Below are 20,531 nucleotides of genomic sequence, written 5' to 3'. Positions count from 1 at the left end.
GTATATGACAGCTGTCATATCAATGTGCATATAAAAAAAGACTTATCAAAATTGGTGAATTTTTGTGTAGCCATTTTCATATTGAAAATGGAAGAAAAACAACATTTTTGGCATATTATGCTCTATTATTTCAAGAAAGGTAAAAACACAACTGAAACGCAATAAATAGATTTGTGCAGTGTATGGAGAAGGTGCTGTGACTGATCGAACATGTCAAAAGTGGTTTGTGATGTTTCGTGCTGGAGATTTCTCACTGGACAGTGCTCCATGGTCGAGTAGACCAGTTGAAGTTGATAGCGATCAAATCGAGACATTAACTGAGATCAATCAACATTATACCATGCAGGAGATAGCCAACATACGCAAAATATCCAAATAAGCACTGAAAATCATTTGCACCAGCTTAGTTATGTGAATCACTTTGATGTTTGGGTTCCACATAAGTTAAGCGAAAAAAACCTTCTTGACTATTTCTGCATGTGATTCTCTACTGAAACGTAATGAAAATGTTCTGTTTTTAAAACAAATTGTGATGGCCGATGAAAGTGGATACTGTGCAATAATGTGGAATGGAAGAGATCGTGGGGCAAGCGAAATGAAACACCACCAACCACACCAAAGGCCGGTCTTCATCCAAAGAAGGTGATACTGTGTATATGGTGGGATTGGAAGGGAGTTCTCTATTATGAGCTTCTTGTGGAAAGCCAAACGATTAATTCCAACAAGTACTGCTCCCAATTAGACCAACTGAAAGCAGCACTCTACGAAAAGCGTCCAGAATTAGTCAACAGAAAACATATAATATTCCATCAGGATAATGCAAGACCGCATGTTTCTTTGATATCCAGGCAAATACTGTTAGAGCTTGGCTGGGAAGTTCTGATTCATCCACCGTATTCACCAGACATTGCACCTTCGGATTGCGATTTATTTCGGTCTTTACAAAGTTCTCTTAATGGAAAAAGTTTCAATTCCCTGGAAGACTGTAAAAGGCACCTGGAACAGTTCTTTGCTCAAAATGATAAAAAGATTTGGGAAGATGGAATTATGAAGTTGCCTGAAAAATGGCAGAAGGCAGTGGAACAAAAGGGTGAATATGTTGGTCAATGAAGTTCTTGGTGAAAATGAAAACATATCTTTTATTTTTACTTAAAAACCAAAGGCACCCTATGGCCAACCCAATAGCTACTTCTAGAAAGAATATGCATAGGGCAGTATGTTAGGGAGTCCAAACACTTGAATGTACCTATTTCTTTGCTTTTGTTCTTTTTATCTTAGGTGACTTTATTTTAAAAGGAGACTTCAGTGTACAGTAATGGTTTTATGGGCAGACCGTGGAAAACTATTCAGTACTGAAATTTTTCTGGTTTGATAATTATCAGAGAAAGAATAATAAACCAGTATTAAAATTTAATACTAAATTTTAGTTAGTAAATTAAGGTCAAGACTCATAAATGAGTTATGAATTAGATCAGTATTATTGGTGAACTTAGCTATGTGTTAAATCAATATAATTTCTTTGACATAATCACAGAATAGGAATTGATGTATATGTGGTATATTGTATTGAAGGGTTGTAGATTGACGAACTGGGAAGTTTGTATTTTAACGATGTTATAATTCCATGAATTTCAATTAGGTTTATTTGAATATGAATCACTTTTATAAAAACCAGCAGCAAAATATTATTGCTTTTATATTCTGTAGCAGTTGAGTCAGCTTTTGTATGTAATCAGATGAATGTAAATGTAAACTTTAACTTATTTTCTTACACATTTCCCAAAATTTAGGAAATAATTAGCATACAAAGTGTTAATTACTTTTAAGAATTTCCAGTTTATCATTTTATTTGACATTAAGTAGCTCCTTATTAGATGCTTATTAACAACCCTGAAAATGTTGCACAAAGTATAGTCTTTGCATGCATAGTCTTTACCTGCAAAAAAAAGAATAGAAGAAAATACAATAAAAACTGAATTGCAAAAACATTGAGCGAAGACAAGCTTCTGCTGAGAAGATGGATATGAATTTATGTGTGAATGTTAGGGACATAAGGATATGTTGATTATGGCCACATTTAGTATTTTTGTTGTAAAGCAAAGGATTTACAGAGTTAGATTAAATGCATTATGGGTATGGCTGAGATCAAAATAACTTTATTTTCTTCAAGGATGTTTTTGTTTTTGTTTTTTGGGTTTTTTTTGTGGGGGGGTATTGTGTTTGTTTTTAAAAAAAACAGATAAGTATAAAACTGGGTAATAATTTAAACTACATTTTTCTTAATAATTTAATGTTAAGGACAATTAGAATTCTGTGATTGCAAGGTATTATTTGGACAAGTCATTCATAAAGTAATATGATTTATATATTTTTCTCCTTTTTTATTATGGTAAAAAATATATAACAAAATTTACCATTTAACCATTTAAAGTGTATAATTCAGTAGTGTTAAGTATATTCACATTGTTGTGCAAACATCACCACTATCCATCTCTAGAACTTTTTCATCATTCTGAATAAAACTCTGTACCTATTAAATATTAACTTCCTATTCTTCCTGACCCCCAGCCCCTATAACATGGGGTTGCTATCCAAAATATATAAATAGCTCATACAGCTCAACATCAAAAATACAAACAACCCTATAAAAAATGGGCAGATGATCTGAATAGATATTTTTCCAAAGAAGACATATAGATGGCTAACAGACACATGAAAAGATGCCCAACATTGTTAATTATCAGAGAAATGCAAATCAAAACTTCAATGAAATATCACCGCAAACCTGTCAGAATGGCTATCATCAAAAAGAATACAAATAAATATTGGTGAGGATGTGGAGAAAAGAGAAGTCTCATACATTGTTGGTGGGAATTATAAATTGGTGCAGCCATGGTGGAAAAGAGTACGGAGGTTTCTCAAAAAACTAAAAATAGAATTACCATATGAGCCAGCAATTCTACTCCTAGGTACATATCCAAAAAAAACGAAAACACTAATTCGAAAAGATACATGCACTGCAGTGTTCATAGCAGCATAATTTACAATTGCTAAGATATGGAAGCAGCCTTAGTGTTCATCAACAGAAGAATGGATAAAGAAGATACAGTATGCGTGTGCACGTACGCGCGCGCACACACACACACACAGACACACACACACAATGGAATGCTACTCAGCCATAAAAAAGAATGAAATTTTGTCATTTGCAGCAACATGGATGGAGTTGGAGGATATTATGGTAAGTGAAATAAATCAGAGAAAGACGAATACTAAATGTTGTCACTTATATGTGGAATCTAAAAAATAAACGAGTGAATATAACAAAAAGAAACAGACTCCCAGATACAGAGAACAAACTAGTGGTTACTAGTGGGAGAGGGATGGTGGAGGGGAGGGACAATATAGGGTCTAGGGGATTAAGAGGTACAAACTACTATGTATAAAATAAGCTATAAGGATGTATTGAACAACACAGGGAATATAGCTGATATTTTATAATAATTATAAGTCGAGTATAATCTTTAAAAATTGTGAATCACTATGTTATACACCTATATTATATAACATAATCACTATGTTATACATAGTGTATATGTATAACATATACACTATGTTATATAGTATTGTACATCAACTAAACCTCAGTAAAAAAAAAAGTCAAAATAATGAAAAGAAAAAAAAAACTTTACTCCGCATTCTCCCTGACCCCCAGGCCCTTTAATCACTATTCTGTCTCTGATTTTGACTACTCTAGGTTCCTTATGTGAGTTGAATCATACAACATTTGTCCTTTTGTGATTGACTTCTTTCACTTAGCATAGTGTCTTCAAGGTTCATCCATGTTGTATCATGTATCAGAATTTCATTCTTTTTAAGACTTATATTCTGTTTTATGCATGTACCACATTTTGTTTATCCATTTATCTGTCAATGGACATTTGGGCTCTTTCTACCTTTTGGCAGTTGTGAATAATGTTGCTATGAACCTTGGTGTGCAAATGTCTGTTCAACTGTGGTCATGTATTTTTATATATTTTTTAACATTTAAAGATATTTGAGGTAATGAAATTCTCTTTGACTGGGCTACATGAATATCTGTATTTTCACTGATATCAGTGAATATTCATTGAATACCTGTTGTGTATTCTAAGGGATATAAAGAGAATATTTATTGAATACTTACTGTGTATTGGGGATATAAAGAGTAATAAAACCATGATACTATTTCTGAAGAGCTTACAATCTAATGAGAATAATAAGGTGTGTTTATGAAAACACAACAAACTGGTAGCATATACTTTTTGAAGCTGAAGAGATGTTCACAATCTGATCCAAACCAGCATCCTCTCACGCTAAGATTTTTGCATGTCATCCTAACCAGTTAAGAGGTAAAATACATAGCCATAATCGATAGTCATGTTCCATTCAAGCATGTGTATTTAACACATGCATTTAACGTTCAAGCGTGAATTTTGGAGTGATCATACTAAAATGGAAGTTGGATCATGACACTCTCCAAAACAGTCTTTTCCAATAACAACATCCTTTGAATGACTTATATCTTTTTGTCCAAACTCCTTCCTTAACTCTGACTTAATCTCCTATCTCCACCTCTACCTTGAGTTGGATGAATTTTTGTTGTGGATATATTTCTTATGCATGTAAAAAGGCTTAAGTGTAAGTGAGTAAAATGCAGAAGGATGAACTCTATATGTGTCTCAAGGTTCTTTCCAGGCTTATGATTCTAATTTAATCCCTATAGTACCTGGATTTCCAGATGATAGAAAACAGAATTAGTATGTCTAGAGGTTTCTCAACAGATCTATTTCATAATAATTTAAAAGACCAAAATTTGATTGGAATAAAAACATTTTGGTGTGTTTTGATGTTTCAGTGGTATTTTTCCCTCTCTCAGAGTATTTTTTCTGGAAAAGCAAAATTAATCTTTTGTGAATTCAGTCATCATTTTTCAGTTTAGTTGGATTTTTAAGGTTTTTCTGGGTGCACCTGCTGGACCTTTTGAATACTGCTCCTTTTCCACTGAAATGTTAGCAAGACCAAAGGAAGACCTACAACCAGCTGTTAGATTCACGTTTCCTTTGGATGATGTTTTGAAGTTCAAAAAAGGAACTTTGAGAATTTTAAACACAGCTGAGCAGAGTTTCCAAGAGGTAACATTGTAACACTACTTTTTTTCCTCCATATTTATTTTCTTGACTCCCAGTAGAGATCCTGAATGCTGAGTGGTGAAGACGTTTATAGGCTCATTATTTTGTAGGGCAAAAAAAAATGAAAGAACTAATTTCAAAGTTAAAAAAAAAGGAGATAATTGTAGAAGTGAGGAAGGATGAATGAACAAGGATGATCATCCATTCATTCAGCGCATATATGAGAGTCTACTATGTACCAGACACTCCACTAAACACTGGAAACAAAGCAATGAATAAAATAGAATCAGTACCTACACTCATGGAACTTAGATTGCCTGGAACAGTGAGTAGAACATAATAGGCTCTTAAAAATAATTTGAATAGGGCTTCCCTGGTGGCGCAGTGGTTGAGAGTCTGCCTGACAATGCAGGGGACACGGGTTCATGCCCCGGTCCGGAAGGATCCCACATGCTGCGGAGCGGCTGGGCCCGTGAGCCATGGCCGCTGAGCCTGCACGTCCGGAGCCTGTGCTCCGCAACAGGAGAGGCCACAACAGTGAGAGGCCCACATACCGCAAAAAAAAAAGAAAAAAAAGTAAGCAAAATAGGCTGTAGAATAGGATGTATGAACGATTCCTTTAATCTAAGATTATTTACATTTGTGTAAAATATCTTGAGAGATGGTGGAGAAATGGTAATAAGGAATTATGTTTTCTAGGAGGTGAGTTTCCTGTGATCTTTCCTTTATCTTTTATGTATTTCTGTCTTTTGTTTTGCAGTGACTATTTAAAAATAAGCTAATTTTAAATGTTTGGGATAAATTGATTTAAATAAAATTTTTTTTAACTTAGTATCTGTATCAGTAAACATAGTTACTGGTTGATGGTCCATTGTCCTGTAAATGTAAAAAATCTATCTAAGGAATTCTGCATTTTGTTTCTGGAGGAATATAATTAACCAGAAGGAAATGATTACATTTAACATTTACTGTTAACACTCAGAAGGTATAGTTTTAAAATGAACAATAATGTTTCTTTAATGTATGTAATGGTTGAAAAATATTTAGTAGTAATTTTAATTTTGTTTTGTAGATACTTTGAGGAATGTCTACATAATTAGATGGTGGAGAGCTGAGAAAATTCTTAGGTTTTTTATGTATATGAAAACTTAGTTTGGATGTAGTTATTAATAGATATAATATTGAACTGCATTTTATATCTGAATATTTGTTTTTGCCCTCTCCTTTGATTAGTATGACTTCTAAGTTTCTTAATTAGGGGAGAGAACATATGGATTTTGGGAGTCCTGATTACATCTGGTCAATATTCTTAGGTTTTCAAAGTATAGTCATGCAGGTCAATATTGTTACTTCATGACTGTTTTCTTAATTTCTTCCAATAACTTGTGTTTGTATCAGGAGAAATTAATGGACTCATGAAAAATGTTCCATTTTACACATAGATTGTTTGTAACAAACTCATGTTATTAAAAATACTGTAGCAACTTTACTTTTTTTTAATCCTTTAGAGGATCATGTTGACTCTAGTTATTGGAGTTCCAAATGATATGTGATTGAATATGAAAACTTGTCTCAGGGTCTGTTTATCTTTTTTAAATTATATTGTTAAATAATTGTTTAAATGATCATGTTAACCTTTAAAGGTTAACATTTGGTTTAACATTATTTAGGTATAAATGAAAGTATTATTCCTCTTCAAAATAAGAGTTTTTGTCAGGCCACAAAGTCCCTTGGACTGTGATATGCTAAATTTGAAACAATTTTTTTCCCTAGATATTTAGCTATGTGCCATAGAAGGTGATTTTTTAGATCGTTTCTCTCTTTCTCTTTTATTTTTATTTTTTTTTCTTTTTATTTCTGAAAAGTAAGATGCCTATTCCAGTTCAGTGAATGTGGTAATATCAAATCCAGGTAGAATGGTACATTTCATCTTGTCTTCATTTTTTAAGGTGAGCTAGTTTATAAAATCGAGAATAAATCATTTTGTTAGATGTTGGCTCCCTTCTAGTATAAAAATATTAATCTTTTTAGCAGTAAGTCATTCTATTGTAAATACTTTAAAATGTTTAAAAGGAATTTATAAAAAAAGGAATTATAGAAAAACTTAAACAATGCCTAAATTAATACCATATACATGAATGATAGTTAGAATTTATAATTGGTATTTTGTTATAAAAGACATGTATTTGGATAAAAACATTGTGTACGTTAGTCTAAATGAAATGAATACCTTCTCATGATACTCATACTTTCCTTTATTGTACTCATTTATTTATTATTCAGCAATATTTATTAAGTGTCTGCTATATTATAGGCACTGTTCTAGATTCTGAGTGATACCAGTCAACAAAATAGAAATTATTGATCTCATGGAGCTTATACACTTGTAGAGAGAAAGAAACTAAACAAATATGTATGTCAGGTGGTGATAAATGTTCTAGAGAAAGGTGACTACATCAAGGAAGGTAATAGGGAATGTCAGAGTGGGGAGTGTACCATTTTTATATAGAATGGTCAGGGAAGGTTTCACTGAGAGGGTGACACTGAATTTGATGAGGGAAGGACTATGGTGGATATCTGGGCAAGTGTGTTTCAGACAAGAAGTTCAAAAGCCCTGTGTTGGGTACAGGCTCAGCATATTTAGAAACCTAAGAAATTAATGGTGTAATTATTTCTTTCACTTTTTTCTTTCCCAGTAGATTCTAAGGTCCACTAAAACAGTGGGGAAAGACCGTCTCTGTCTTGCGCATCATTGTATCCTTGGTACTCAGTATAGTGCCAAACACATGGTAGGCAGTGGGCAAGTGAATAACTATGGTTGAATTCATGAATGATGAGGGGAAATTTTGGAGGAATCCTTATTTTTTTTAAATTAAGTTCATACTGCTAAGATATTTAGAGCTTCAAAGGTCTTCTTAGGTGGAAAACAAGAGAACTCTTGAGGAAGAATGATTCTTCTAAAGGTCACTGTTCATTATGGTAGCATTCTTGTGATGGCAGTGATTTTTCTCCCTTATTCTAGCTATTGATAGGGTATCCTTTGTTTAGATGAATGGTCTAGACATGGGAAGATACTTGCTGTGGAAGACCTCCTTGCAGTAGAATCTGGACTCAAATAACTGGGTTGAAATTCCTGTTTGATGCTTGCTCGCTGTGTGACCCTCCCCCTTTATTTCCTTTTAATTGCCCTGGTTTTCTTATCTGTAAGACAGATGCTGTTATTTCAATTACAGTATTCTCTTAAACATTTTCTCTTGCATATTGGGATTTTCTCATTAATCTTCTAATATACCACTCATGTAGACTATTCTTTTTTTTTTTTTTTTAAGGAAGTTACATTTAAGAAAATAGGACTTTGGAATCAGACATTCTTGGGTTCTATAAAAGTTCACTTCTTAAAGTTATCTGTTAACATGTGTCAGAGTTTTATCTAACTAATGAGAAAACAATCAGGAACACCAAAGAACTGCTACTAAGAGTATTTGAGCATCAGGAGTTCATGTATTCATTTAGGAAAGGGATGCCAATATAAAATTGCAAAGCTACATAGAAGTCTCATTAACTTTCTGAAGGAAAAGGAAGCCATATCATCTTGGAAACTTGGAATGTAAAACAGGGAGTTCAATTTATATATCATCATGGTCCTTATCATCATCTCCAGTATCAGCAAACTGGATTGTTTCATCATCTCCAGCACCAAATATATCTTTTTCATTGATTTTAGCATGTTTTGGAAACTTGCCATATACCTTCAGACTTATAGCTTTATCTGCATTGTATTTTGAAATTACATCAGCTTTGTTATCCTGATAGGCAGACCAACCAATAAGATATCTGAGGTATTTATTTAAACCATTTTCCTCATTTTTCCTTTGATATGGCATAGCCTCTTTACACATCAAAGCACATTGCTTCTACTCATTCATTTCCCAACGTTCTGATTACCTGAGCATACGCTTATTCATACGCTTTACACACCAACCGTTTTTGGATTCATTTTCTTTCTTACCCTTGTACCTGTTTTTACCTTCTTTACCTTTATTCTTGGGCATGGCAATGCTTCCCAGCATCTCAAATTCCTTTCCTGTGGTGGCAGTGGCGGCTGCTCTTTTGAGTGGCACACAGGACAAAGTAGCACGTGGTAATATGGAACCACGTGTGTGGGAGAGTTTTGAGACTGAGCTTTTCTAAGACATACTTAGCAGCATCAAAATTCTTTTCTTGCCTCTTCCCTTTCTGTGTATGTTAATATTCTTAAGGTTTTCTGGGGACAGGTAAAGAGTAATCTTTACTCTTATGCTTTCTTAGCCTTATTACTAAGGTGGACCTCTCTGCTTGTGTCTTTACTGAATGTCCCAAGGATTCAATGAGGACTTTTTATCTTGTTTGTGAGAACATGGATGATTCCTGGCCCTGTGTAAGCTGGGAATTATTCACCTTTTATTACCTGGCAATTATTCTTTCCCAGAAGTTGTTTTTGCTCAACCTTAATTTGCATATACAAATTGGTATTCAGGTAAAATTTAAGTGGAAATTCCCCTCCGCCCCCCCTTAAAAAAATTGGTCTTTTCATTGTTCTCTGACTTCAGGACTTCCCTCCCCCGCCCCACCCCCGCCAAATAATTGCTGCTTTGGCCTTTCTGTGCTCTGACCTCACCTGTCTTTTCTTTTTTTTCTGTTTTTTTGGAATTTGGGCGTCATGGCTGAGACTGGCATCATAAATATGAGATTCATTAGTATATGATGGTATTGAAAGCTGTGAGAGTGAATTCAACTTAGAGATGAGTCTACGTAGAAAACACTCCAGAGTTCAGAGGTCAGGGAGTTGAAGGGAAATAAGCAAAGGTGATGAGAATGGGGAATCACGTGGAGGAAAACTGGGAGAGAGTGGGCCATAGATGCCAATTAAAAAAAAAAGAGGGGAGATATGAAGGAGGAAGATATAAATCAGTTCAAATATTTCAGGTAATTAAGATGAGGACTGCAAATTTTTTTTTGAATTTTATTTTTTATACAGCAGGTTCTTATTAGTTATTTATTTTATACATATTAGTGTCTATATGTCAATCCCAATCTCCCAGTTCATCTCACCACCACCACCACCACCCCCTCCCGCTTTCCCCCATTGGGGTCCATGTTTGTTCTCTACATCTGTGTCTCTATTTCTGTCTTGCAGACTTGTTCATCTGTACCATTTTTCTAGATTCCATATATATGCGTTAATATACGATATTTGTTTTTCTCTTTCTGACTTACTTCACTCTGTAAGACAGTCTCTAGATCCGTCCACATCTCTACAAATGACCAAAATTCGTTCCTTTTTATGGCTGAGTAATAGTCCATTGTATATATGTGCCACATCTTCTTCATCCAGTTGTCTGTCGGTGGGCATTTAGGTTGATTCCACGACCTGGCTATTGTAAATAGTGCTGCAGTGAATATTGGGTTGCATGTATCCTTTTGAATTATGGTTTTCTCAGGGTATATGCCCAGTAGTAGGATTCTGGGGTCATATGGTAATTCTATTTTTAGTTTATTAAGGAACGTCTGTACTGTTCTTCATAATGGCTGTATCAATTTACATTCCCACCAACAATGCAAGAGGGTTCCCGTTTCTCCACACCCTCTCCAGCATTTATTGTTTGCAGATTTTCTGATGATGCCCATTCTGACCGGTGTGAGGTGATACCTCATTGTAGTTTTGGTTTGCATTTCTCTAATAATTAGTGATGTTGAACAGTTTTTCATGTGCTTCTTGGCCATCTATATGTCTTCTTTGGGGAAATGTCTATTTAGGTCTTCTGCCCATTTTTTGATTGGGTTGTTTGTTTTTTTAATATTGAGCTTTATAAGCTGTTTGTATATTTTGGAGACTAGTCCTTAGTCCGTTGATTTGTTTGTAAATATTTTCTCCCATTCTGAGGGTTGTCTTTTCATCTTGTTTATAGTTTCCTTTGCTGTGCAAAAGCTTTTAAGTTTCATTAGGTCCCATTTGTTTATTTTTGCTTTTATTTCCATTACTCTAGGAAGTGGGTCAAAAAGGATCTTGTTGTAGTTTATGTCAAAGAGTGTTCTTCCTATGTTTTCCTCTAAGAGTTTGACAGTTTCTGGCCTTACATTTAGGTGTTTAATCCATTTCGATTTATTTTTCTGTATGGTGTTAGGAAGTGTTCTAAGTTCATTCCTTTACATGTAGCTGTCCAGTTTCCCCAGCACCACTTATTGAGGAGACTGTTTTTTCTCTGTTTTATATCCTGGCCTCCTTTGTCATAGATTAGTTGGTTTTGGATGGAATGTCCTATAAATACCAATTAAATCTCTCTGGTCTGTTGTGTCATTTAAAGCTTCTGTTTCCTTATTTATTTTCATTTTGGGTGATCTGTCCATTGGTGTAAGTGAGGTGTTAAAGTCCTCCACTATTATTGTGTTACTGTCGATTTCCTCTTTTACGGCTGTTAGCATTTACCTTATGTATTGAGGTACTCCTGTGTTGGGTGCATATATATTTATAATTGTTATGTATTCCTCTTGAATTGATCCCTTGATCATTAGGTAGTGTGCTTCCTTGTCTCTTGTAACATTCTTTATTTTAAAGTCTATTTTATCTGATATGAGTTTTGCTACTCCAGCTTTCTTTTGATTTCCATTTGCATGGGATATCTTTTTCCATCCCCGTACTTTGAGTCTGTATGTGTCCCTAGGTCTGAAGTGGGTCTCTTGTATCAGCATATATATGAATCTTGTTTTTGTATCCATTCAGCAAGCCTGTGTCTTTTGGTTGGAGCATTTAATCCATTCATATTTAAGGTAATTATCGATATGTATGTTCCTATGACCATTTTCTTAATTGTTTTGGATTTGGTTTTGTAGGTCCTTTTCTTTTGTGCTTCCCGTTTAGAGAATTTCCTTTAGCATTTGTTGTAAAGCTGGTTTGGTGGTGCTGAATTCTTTTAGCTTTTGCTTGTCTGTAAAGCTTTTGATTTCTCCATTGAATCTGAATGAAATCCTTGCCAGGTAGATTAATCTTGGTTGTAGATTCTTCCCTTTCATAAGTTTAAATATATTGAGTACTCCCTTCTGGCTTGTAGCGTTTCTGCTGAGAAATCAGCTGTTAACCTTATGGAAGTTCCCTTGTATGTTATTTGTCATATTTCCCTTGTTGCTTTTAATAATTTTTCTTTGTCTTTAATTTTTGTCCGTTTGATTACTATGTGTCTCGGCATGTTTCTCCTTGGGGTTATCCTGCTTGGGACTCTCTGCGCTTCCTGGACTTGGTTGGCTATTTCCTTTCCCATGTTAAGGAAGTTTTCAACCATAATCTCTTCATATATTTTCTTGGGTCCTTACCCTCTCTCTTTTCCTTTTGGGACCCCTATAATGCAAATGTTGGTGTATTTAATGTTGTCCCAGAGGTCTCTTAGGCTGTCTTCATTTCATTCTTTTTTCTTTATTCTGTTCTGCAGCAGTGAATTCCACCATTCTGTCTTCCAGGTCACTTATCTGTTTTTCTGCCTCAGTTATTCTGCTGTTGATTCCTTCTAGTGTAGTTTTCATTTCATTTATTGTATTGTTCATCTCTGTTTGTTTGTTCTTTAATTCTTCTATGTCTTTGTTAAACATTTCTTGCATCTTCTTGATCTTTGCCTCCATTCTTTTTCCAAGGTCCTGGATCATCTTCACTATCATTATTCTGAATTCTTTTTCTGGAAGTTGCCTATCTCCATTTCATTTAGTTGTTTTTCTGGGGTCTTGTCTTGTTCGTTCATAGTCCTCTGCCTTTTCATTTTGTGTGTCTTCCTGTGAATGTGTTATGTTCCACAGGCTGCAGGATTGTAGTTCTTCTTGCTTCTGCTGTCTGTCCTCTGGTGGATGAGTCTATCTAAGAGGCTTATCCTCACCTGTCTTTTCAACTCAGCAATGTACTGACTTCTGTTTGGGTTTCTGCTCCAGCATCCTGCAGTCCCAAAAGTCCTTTCAGAAAGACATGCTAGGTAATTATAGGGCTCACCTTTTTTGTTTCCCTTTTTTTTGAAATCACTTTTGAGCTACCTGTTGTCCAATGTCATATATGTAGTTTGTCCAGTTTTCTAGTTGCTTACATATCAAAATTAATTCTGGATTATATTACTCCCTGATGGGTGAAAGTAGAGATCTCTTAACACTTTTAAATTGAAGAATGATATTCTTAGCAAGTGATATGTCCTGCACATCCTGTAAATAAAACCTGCTTTGGCTGCTTTTCGTCTAATACTAGTTACTAGTCAACTGATGCATTAAATTAAAGTTAGTATAACCCTAACTAATAGGCTGATTCTTTTGGGTACTTTTATGCCTCTCTGAAGAGCACTGTTTGTTTTATGTTACTTTTTTTCGATTAAACATGATTCAATATAGCTAAAAAACAAAAACAGAAACCTTAACATAACTCTTACTTAGTATAGAAACTTTTTGCTAATAAAAAACAAATCTGTTTTATATTCCATCTATTGAGATACAGTGAAATAGTATAAATTTAGTACTGCTCATTATTTCTTTAAAATTCTTCCAATTAGTTTAAAAGCATTGGTAATTGGAAGTAGAATGTAGATACAAACTGGTGTGAAGTTGAGAATGTCTCATTAAGTTTGGAATTTAAAAAAAGGATGTATTTGGTGAAGAATGATACAGTGAGCCTAAAGTGTTTTTTTTTTTTTTTTTAAAGGATCTGAGGTGCTCATGAAAGAGTTAAAGACGTATGCGTATGGTTGTTTCGGTTGGCAACATGAGCTTCATCCTTCATCATTAGTGTTTACAGTGTTTCAGTTACTATACTAGGTACAAGGTGCCCTATCTGGTAGTCATTTTTTTTTCTATGGTGTTCTTAGTTGAGAGACTTGAAATTCTTAGGGGAATGTTTGAAAATGAGTCAGTAGTAGCATTGTGATTTGAATGTTGTGTGCTCAGGCTTAAAGAAGGCATTTTTGTCTCTAGCATCAGAATTGCCTGTAAGTAAATCTTAAGAAAAAATTCTGAAGAAATTTATAGCCATGATTTACATATCTCTCAAGGGATAAGGGTCAGGGTTATAATTATAGTTGAGAGAACTATAAATGCACTAACTAACAGATGGTACCAAAATGTCTGAATTTTTGTTACTTTTATTATTTCTTAAAAACTGTTTAATGATACCTGTAAAAATTACTGCTTCTAGATACAGCTATTAGGTTTGGTACAGCAAAAGATTGTTTAACTCTTTAATTTTTTTGATAGCAGATACAAAATGCAGATACCTAATTATTCAAAATCTTTTAGATACTAATGACTGTTCACTTGTGAGAAAATTTAAACTGATATATGACAGCCACTAGATCCATTTGTCAAACCTGCTTTTGGTTTTGGTCTGTTATTGCTGAAAGAGATGTGTCTACCCATAGTGTTACCTAGGTGACATGGATGCACTGCATTTCATCTTTCTAAATTGTTTACCATTGAAATTCATGGATTAGGTTTGTTATTTTGGTTGCGTGTTCCCTTGTTACTTTGCTACTAAAGAGTCATAATCCCTCAATAATAATGGTTTTGGTCAGCCAAGCCATATTGCTTTGATTCATTTGAAGTTGAGAACAGGACTCCATAACGAAATAGATCTGGCTATGAATCTTGGCTCCTTCTGGCTTTGTGACCTTAGGTGAATTACTTAACCTCTGCTGGTATATTTGATATTAGTATAGTTTACTAGTTAAATGAGTGAACAGGAGCCAGTTTGTGAGGATTTGAATCCTGGTTGTGCTACTTAATAAGCTGTGTAACTTTGGGCAGGTCACTAACTTTTCTGCTTCCTCTTTCTCATCTGCAAATTAGAGATAATTATAGTATCTATCTGTATAACACTTGGAGTGTTTTATACCTACCTGGCATGTAGTGAGCACTCATACATGTTTGCTAGTATTATCTTCTATAAAATGAGGACAGAAATAACATAATAAAGATGTTATGAGGCCTGAATGAATAAATAAATAAAACACTTTGCACAGAGACTTAGTAAATGTTCAGTAAATGATGGTACTCTAAGGGGATTAATATGATGATGATGTAGCAGATGTGCCTGTGAAGTAAGCGTAGATTCAGGATTTGTAACTGAAGAGACCATACTGGAGCTCCGTTGCTAATTGGTGAGGACAACACAGTGTGTTCCAACATTCTGTTAGGTCACTTATACAGAACAAATCAACTTTTATATCCTAGCTGGTGCACAAGATGTGGTAGATGAAAAATTCTATCCAATAAGACTTCAGAATTGCAATCTTGGTGTACCTACCGTAATACAGTTTGGGATTGGCCACACTCCACAGCTGGCCAAGGAAGTAAAAGCATTTATTGGGAAAATCTTTTACATCAGCCATATTAAAGATACAATATAAAACTTTTCTCAATATGAAGGGTTATTTAGAAGTTTTGAAAAACGGATAGCGAGTCATGATGCAGGCTCCTATGATTCTACCCAGCTCTAAAATCTGTTTTCCCCTTCTGTAGTAATAGAATCCTGATTTTTTTTTAGCTTAGGCACATTGATGCCTGGAAGAAAAGACTATATTTCCCAGCTATGTGACTAAGTTCTGGCAAAAGAAAGAAAAGTAGAAGCATTATGTGTGTGCTTGCACTGATTCAGCTGTAAGAGACCCCATTTTGCTGTTCAGTTTCTTTTCTTCTTTTTGACCTGTATTGAAGACATGGAAACTGGAACTTTAGCAAACATTTTGGGCCATGAGGTGATCTTGATGATGGAAGTTAGGTACCTAGAGTGGTGGAAAAGTTAGAAGCTTTGGCCCCTGAGGATACGTGCAACCACTGTCTCCTATATCACCTATCTGTAGACAACTTTTACAAAAGGAAAAAATAAACCTCAATCTTGTTTAAGCCAAGTTACTGCTGTGTTTGGGTATTCTGTAATGTGTAGAATATATTCCTGAGGGGAAGGAGCATAAATAATAAAGCACCACTGAGATTTAATGGCTGTTGTACAACGTGGGATGTGTGGGGGAACTTAAGATAAATGAGAATTGAAGGGGAGTAGCATAAATGACTCAGGGATTGAGAAGATTGTGGATCTACTTTGATTATACTGGTGAAATTTTATTAGATTAATGGGAAACATGAAACTATTTTATGGGAAAAATATTTTAACAATACAGTAACATTTGTACAATTAGTTTTTAAATTACATTTTGTTGGATATTGGGGGTGGTTAGAGGAGCTGGCAAAATTGATGGCGGAGCATAAATCATTTTTGTCGTTAGAATATTAACAATTTTTCATAGATTGCTATTGTTAGGTTGTTATGCTATTGTTAAATGAAGTACTCATAACTTTGTAGTTTTCTTCTGGTAAATATATTCTTATTAATGCTACTTCGGGTGTCTCCTCTAAAAATTTTGGATTGGCAAATATGGAAAAAAATTTAGAAGACATTGGATTAGCTATTTTCTGTAGAAGAGGTTGAGAAGAGATTATTTTGAAGCCTATACAGCAAATGGTTGAGATTATTTCACTCTTTTACATAAAGCTTATTCTAAAAAGTTGATTATGTATTGATACCTGGGCCCTCACTTTTAAATGGTTTGTGTGACACCAGAATAATTGACTTGACATATTTAGTTCAGTAGCTTTGGATAGACAAAGGTTTAGATGCCTGAGCTGAGAATGTTACAGTCTCTTTAATCATGTTGCCTAATTTATGATTTGGTTTTATTTGGGTAGTGTGGAATTATAGGCCTAGAAAGACTTCAGGAGGTCATATATTTTATTGTAGTTTATCGAATGTGTTTCCTATATAGTTTTGATCTTTGTTTTTCCTTGTGGATCTATTCATTCCTCTCCATATATCTCTTATCATTTAAATTTTGTTTATTTAAAGGCTAGTAACAATTAAGTACAGTACATACTTTACTCGTCATTTTTTATCATCTTATTTCCTTTTTTTCTTTGTTTTATAGATTTTCCTGGACAGTACACGTAACTTGAGTGGTGTGGAAATACCGCATACTCTCAAATCTCTAGCTATCCATTCTATGTGATAGAATATCTTCTTCAAGAATAAATTCCTTTTGGTGATGGCAGTATAATATTCCATTATAATATTATTAGTTTTTCAGTCTTTAATATAAATCTTTGCTAATTTGGAGTATCTAATGTGTCTAATTTGATGTGTTTTAACGTATCTTTACTTAGTAATGAACTTGAATATCCATCTGTCTATCTATATTTTAATCATTTGTATCAACCGCATAATAAAGTCTTCGGCACGAGGGCTTAACTTACTTGGTTTTGAATTCTGTGTCTTCTAGTTACTAATTATGTGACCTTGAATATGTTTTTGTAATTGATTGGCAGCATAGTGTCATGAAAGGGCATTACATTTATAGACAAAAGACCTCTACTCTGACCTTAGCTTATACTAGCTTTGTAAATGCTTTGAGCAAATTACTTAATTGGTGTGAGCTACAGTTCCTCATCTGTAAAGGGGTGGCAAATCATAATTATAGTTTTTTTTGAGGAATAAATTGAAATCATAAATTATATAGCACTACCCAGATATAAAACAATAAAATACTTTGTCTTCACTTTTTAAAAAATACAGGAATATTTTATTGTTATGAGATTTTTTTTTCCCTTGGACTTCTTATCTCATAACTGGAAGTTTGTATTTTTTGACCACTTTCACTCAGTTTACTTACCTCCCACACTCCCAGCCTCTAGCAATCACCAATCTGTTCTCTGTATCTGTGAGTTTGGGTTTTTTTTAGATTCCACATATAAGTGAGATAATACAGTATTTGTCTTTTTCTGTCTCTTTTATTTTACTCACCATAATGCTGTCAACCTTCATCCATATTGTTGCAAGTGGCAGGATTTTCTTTTTTTATGTGGCATACTATTCCATTATATATATTATATCCCATTTTCTTTATCCATTCTCCCTTGATAGACACTTAAATTGTTTCCATATCTTGGCTGTTGTTCTAGTGAACAATATAATGTTCCAGTGAACATGGAGCTGCAGATATCTTTTTGAAATACTGATTTTGTTCCTTTGGATAAATACCCAGAAGTGGCATTGCTGATCATATGGTAGTTCTGTTTTTAATTTTTTGAGGAGCTGCCATACTGTTTTCCATAGTGGCTGCACCAATTTGCACTCCCGCTAACAATACACAAGGGTTACCTTTTCTCCACATCCTTATGAGCACTTGTTATTTCTTGTCTTTTTGATAAAAATATGTGTGAGGTGGTATCTCATTGTGGTTTTGATTTGCATTTTGCTGATGATTAGTGGTGTTGAGCACCTCTTCATGTACCTGTTGGCCATTTGTATGTTGTCTTTGGAGAGATGTCTATTTAGATCCTCTGTCCGTTTTTAAAATGGATTGTTTATTTTTTCTGTTGAGTTGTATTTCTCAGTATATTTTAGATCTTAATCCCTTATCAGATATATGGCTTCCAAATATTTTATAGGTTGTTGCCTTTTCATTTTGTTTATGGTTTCCTTTGCTATGTAGAAGCTTTTTAGTTTGATGTAGTCCCACTTGTTTATTTTTGCTTCTGTTGCCTTTTTTGCTTTTGATGTCAAATTAAAAAAATCACTGCCAAGACTATGTCAAGGAGGCATTAAAATTTTATGGTGCAAAGTCAATGGAATTAAGGAAAGGCTAACCATAACTCCTTTATTTACTGATAATTAATCATAGCTTTTATTTATCAATCCCATACTACATGCTAGTCACCATGACTAGCACTTTCCATACATATCTCAGTTCAAGACTACTTTAAATATTCATTTAAACTAGCAAAAGTAAATAAATTAAAGAGACAGAGTTAATAGCCTAACTCAACCAAAATATAATAATAATAGCTATAGTAATTGTAGTTATTATGTTTTAACTCTAATTGGTCCATAATGAATGTTATTACCTAATTTACAGAGAGGTTAAATAATTTGGCCACTGTCACACAGCTAGAAAGTGGAGGAAATGGGCAAACACTGTTCTAGTTGACTCTAAAACTCACTCTCTATTAAGCCTCTGATGATTACATTGCTAAATGTTATTGAGTGCATCTCTGTATAGATGTTTTACTAGTTTCTTTAAGTATTGTATTAAAAATACATAACTTGTTACAATCTACTGGTGTATTGATGTTTTACCAATTTGAGTGAAGTGTAGAAAGTTTACCTCTAAAGTTGCATTACTCTCTCTCACATGATGGTCTTAAATATTTCCTCCACATATATTTAGAACTACAACAGTTGTATACTTTTTTGCTTCACCTGTCAAACATAATGTAGAAAACTCAAGAACAGAAAGTTAAGTATATTATATTTACCCATGTTTTTGCTATTTCCTATGCTCTTTCTTCCTTCTTGCATTTAAGAAGCAAAAAGAAAACTCAGAGAACTTACTGCCTGCCGTGTTGCTCCATTAGCCCCTAGATCCCTAGCAGGTCTGCCTTTGCTTTCCACCTTACACAGTCATCTTGTTTCACCTCTCTGATTACTTCATTGTTCAGTGGCCGACTCTTAAGGAGAAATATCCCAAATCTGTCTACCTCAGGCGAATTGTTTGACGAATGACAGCTTACTTCTTTAGAATTTTGCAGTCAACAATATTTACTATAAATGGGGAACAAAAAACTACATGTTTATTGTAAAAGCTTTTGAGAATCCTGAGAATTATTGGTGGTCAAGAGTAAAGAAATGTGTAAGTAACCCAGTGAGGAAACTGGGGTTGCTTTTATAAAACGAACATTAATAAACCATTAAGTGTTAAAAAAAAAAAAAGTGGCCAGGGTTTTTTAGCTGTTCATAGTGGGAGGGATGGGGAGAAGTACATCTTTTCCATCTTGGTCTGGAACTGAAAGTTGCTTCACTGTACTTTAAATGTAAAAAAAATTAGGTCAGCTGGAGTTGTTTTATCTAGTTTTCCTAATAGTGTGCTATTTAGAAGGAAAAGCTTGAGGCCCTTAAATCTCTGGATTGAGTTAGACTCGACCTATCCTAGTGATATAGTTGCTTATCCTTGGGTTAAAAAGTACGTGTGAAGGAGATTTTCTAGCTTCCCTTGCAGTTCTTGAAGTGAGCAGGTTCTTAATAACAATAATAAAAAAAAAAGGTATCATTGATTTTGGTTCTGCCACTTACTGACTTTATGACTTTATTTAATCTCAATGTGCCTTAATTTCCTCCACTGTAAAATGGGGATAATAGTACTTATATGATTGTTGAAAAGATTAAATAGTATTATAATTGTGAAGTAAAGAGAAAAGTACCTTGCATTCAGGAAGCACTATATAAATGTAGCTGTTTTCATCATTATACTTAGAATGATA

At 34.2% G+C, this 20,531-nt stretch overlaps 1 protein-coding gene and 1 pseudogene across 6 annotated transcripts in view; one reads left to right on the top strand and one right to left on the bottom strand.

Annotated features, from left to right (window-relative positions):
• Positions 1–20,531, top strand: part of FUT8 (fucosyltransferase 8) — a 314,298-nt gene that overhangs the window by 120,657 nt on the left and 173,110 nt on the right. The gene's annotated exons all lie outside the window — the stretch shown is intronic.
• LOC132529800 (eukaryotic translation initiation factor 1A, X-chromosomal-like) lies at positions 8,798–9,223 on the bottom strand (annotated as a pseudogene).

This window comes from Lagenorhynchus albirostris, chromosome 1 (assembly GCF_949774975.1).
Source record: "Lagenorhynchus albirostris chromosome 1, mLagAlb1.1, whole genome shotgun sequence".
NCBI classification, from domain to species: domain Eukaryota; kingdom Metazoa; phylum Chordata; class Mammalia; order Artiodactyla; family Delphinidae; genus Lagenorhynchus; species Lagenorhynchus albirostris.
Note: the sequence above shows the minus strand (reverse complement) of the source record. Positions and strands in the feature narration are given on the sequence as shown.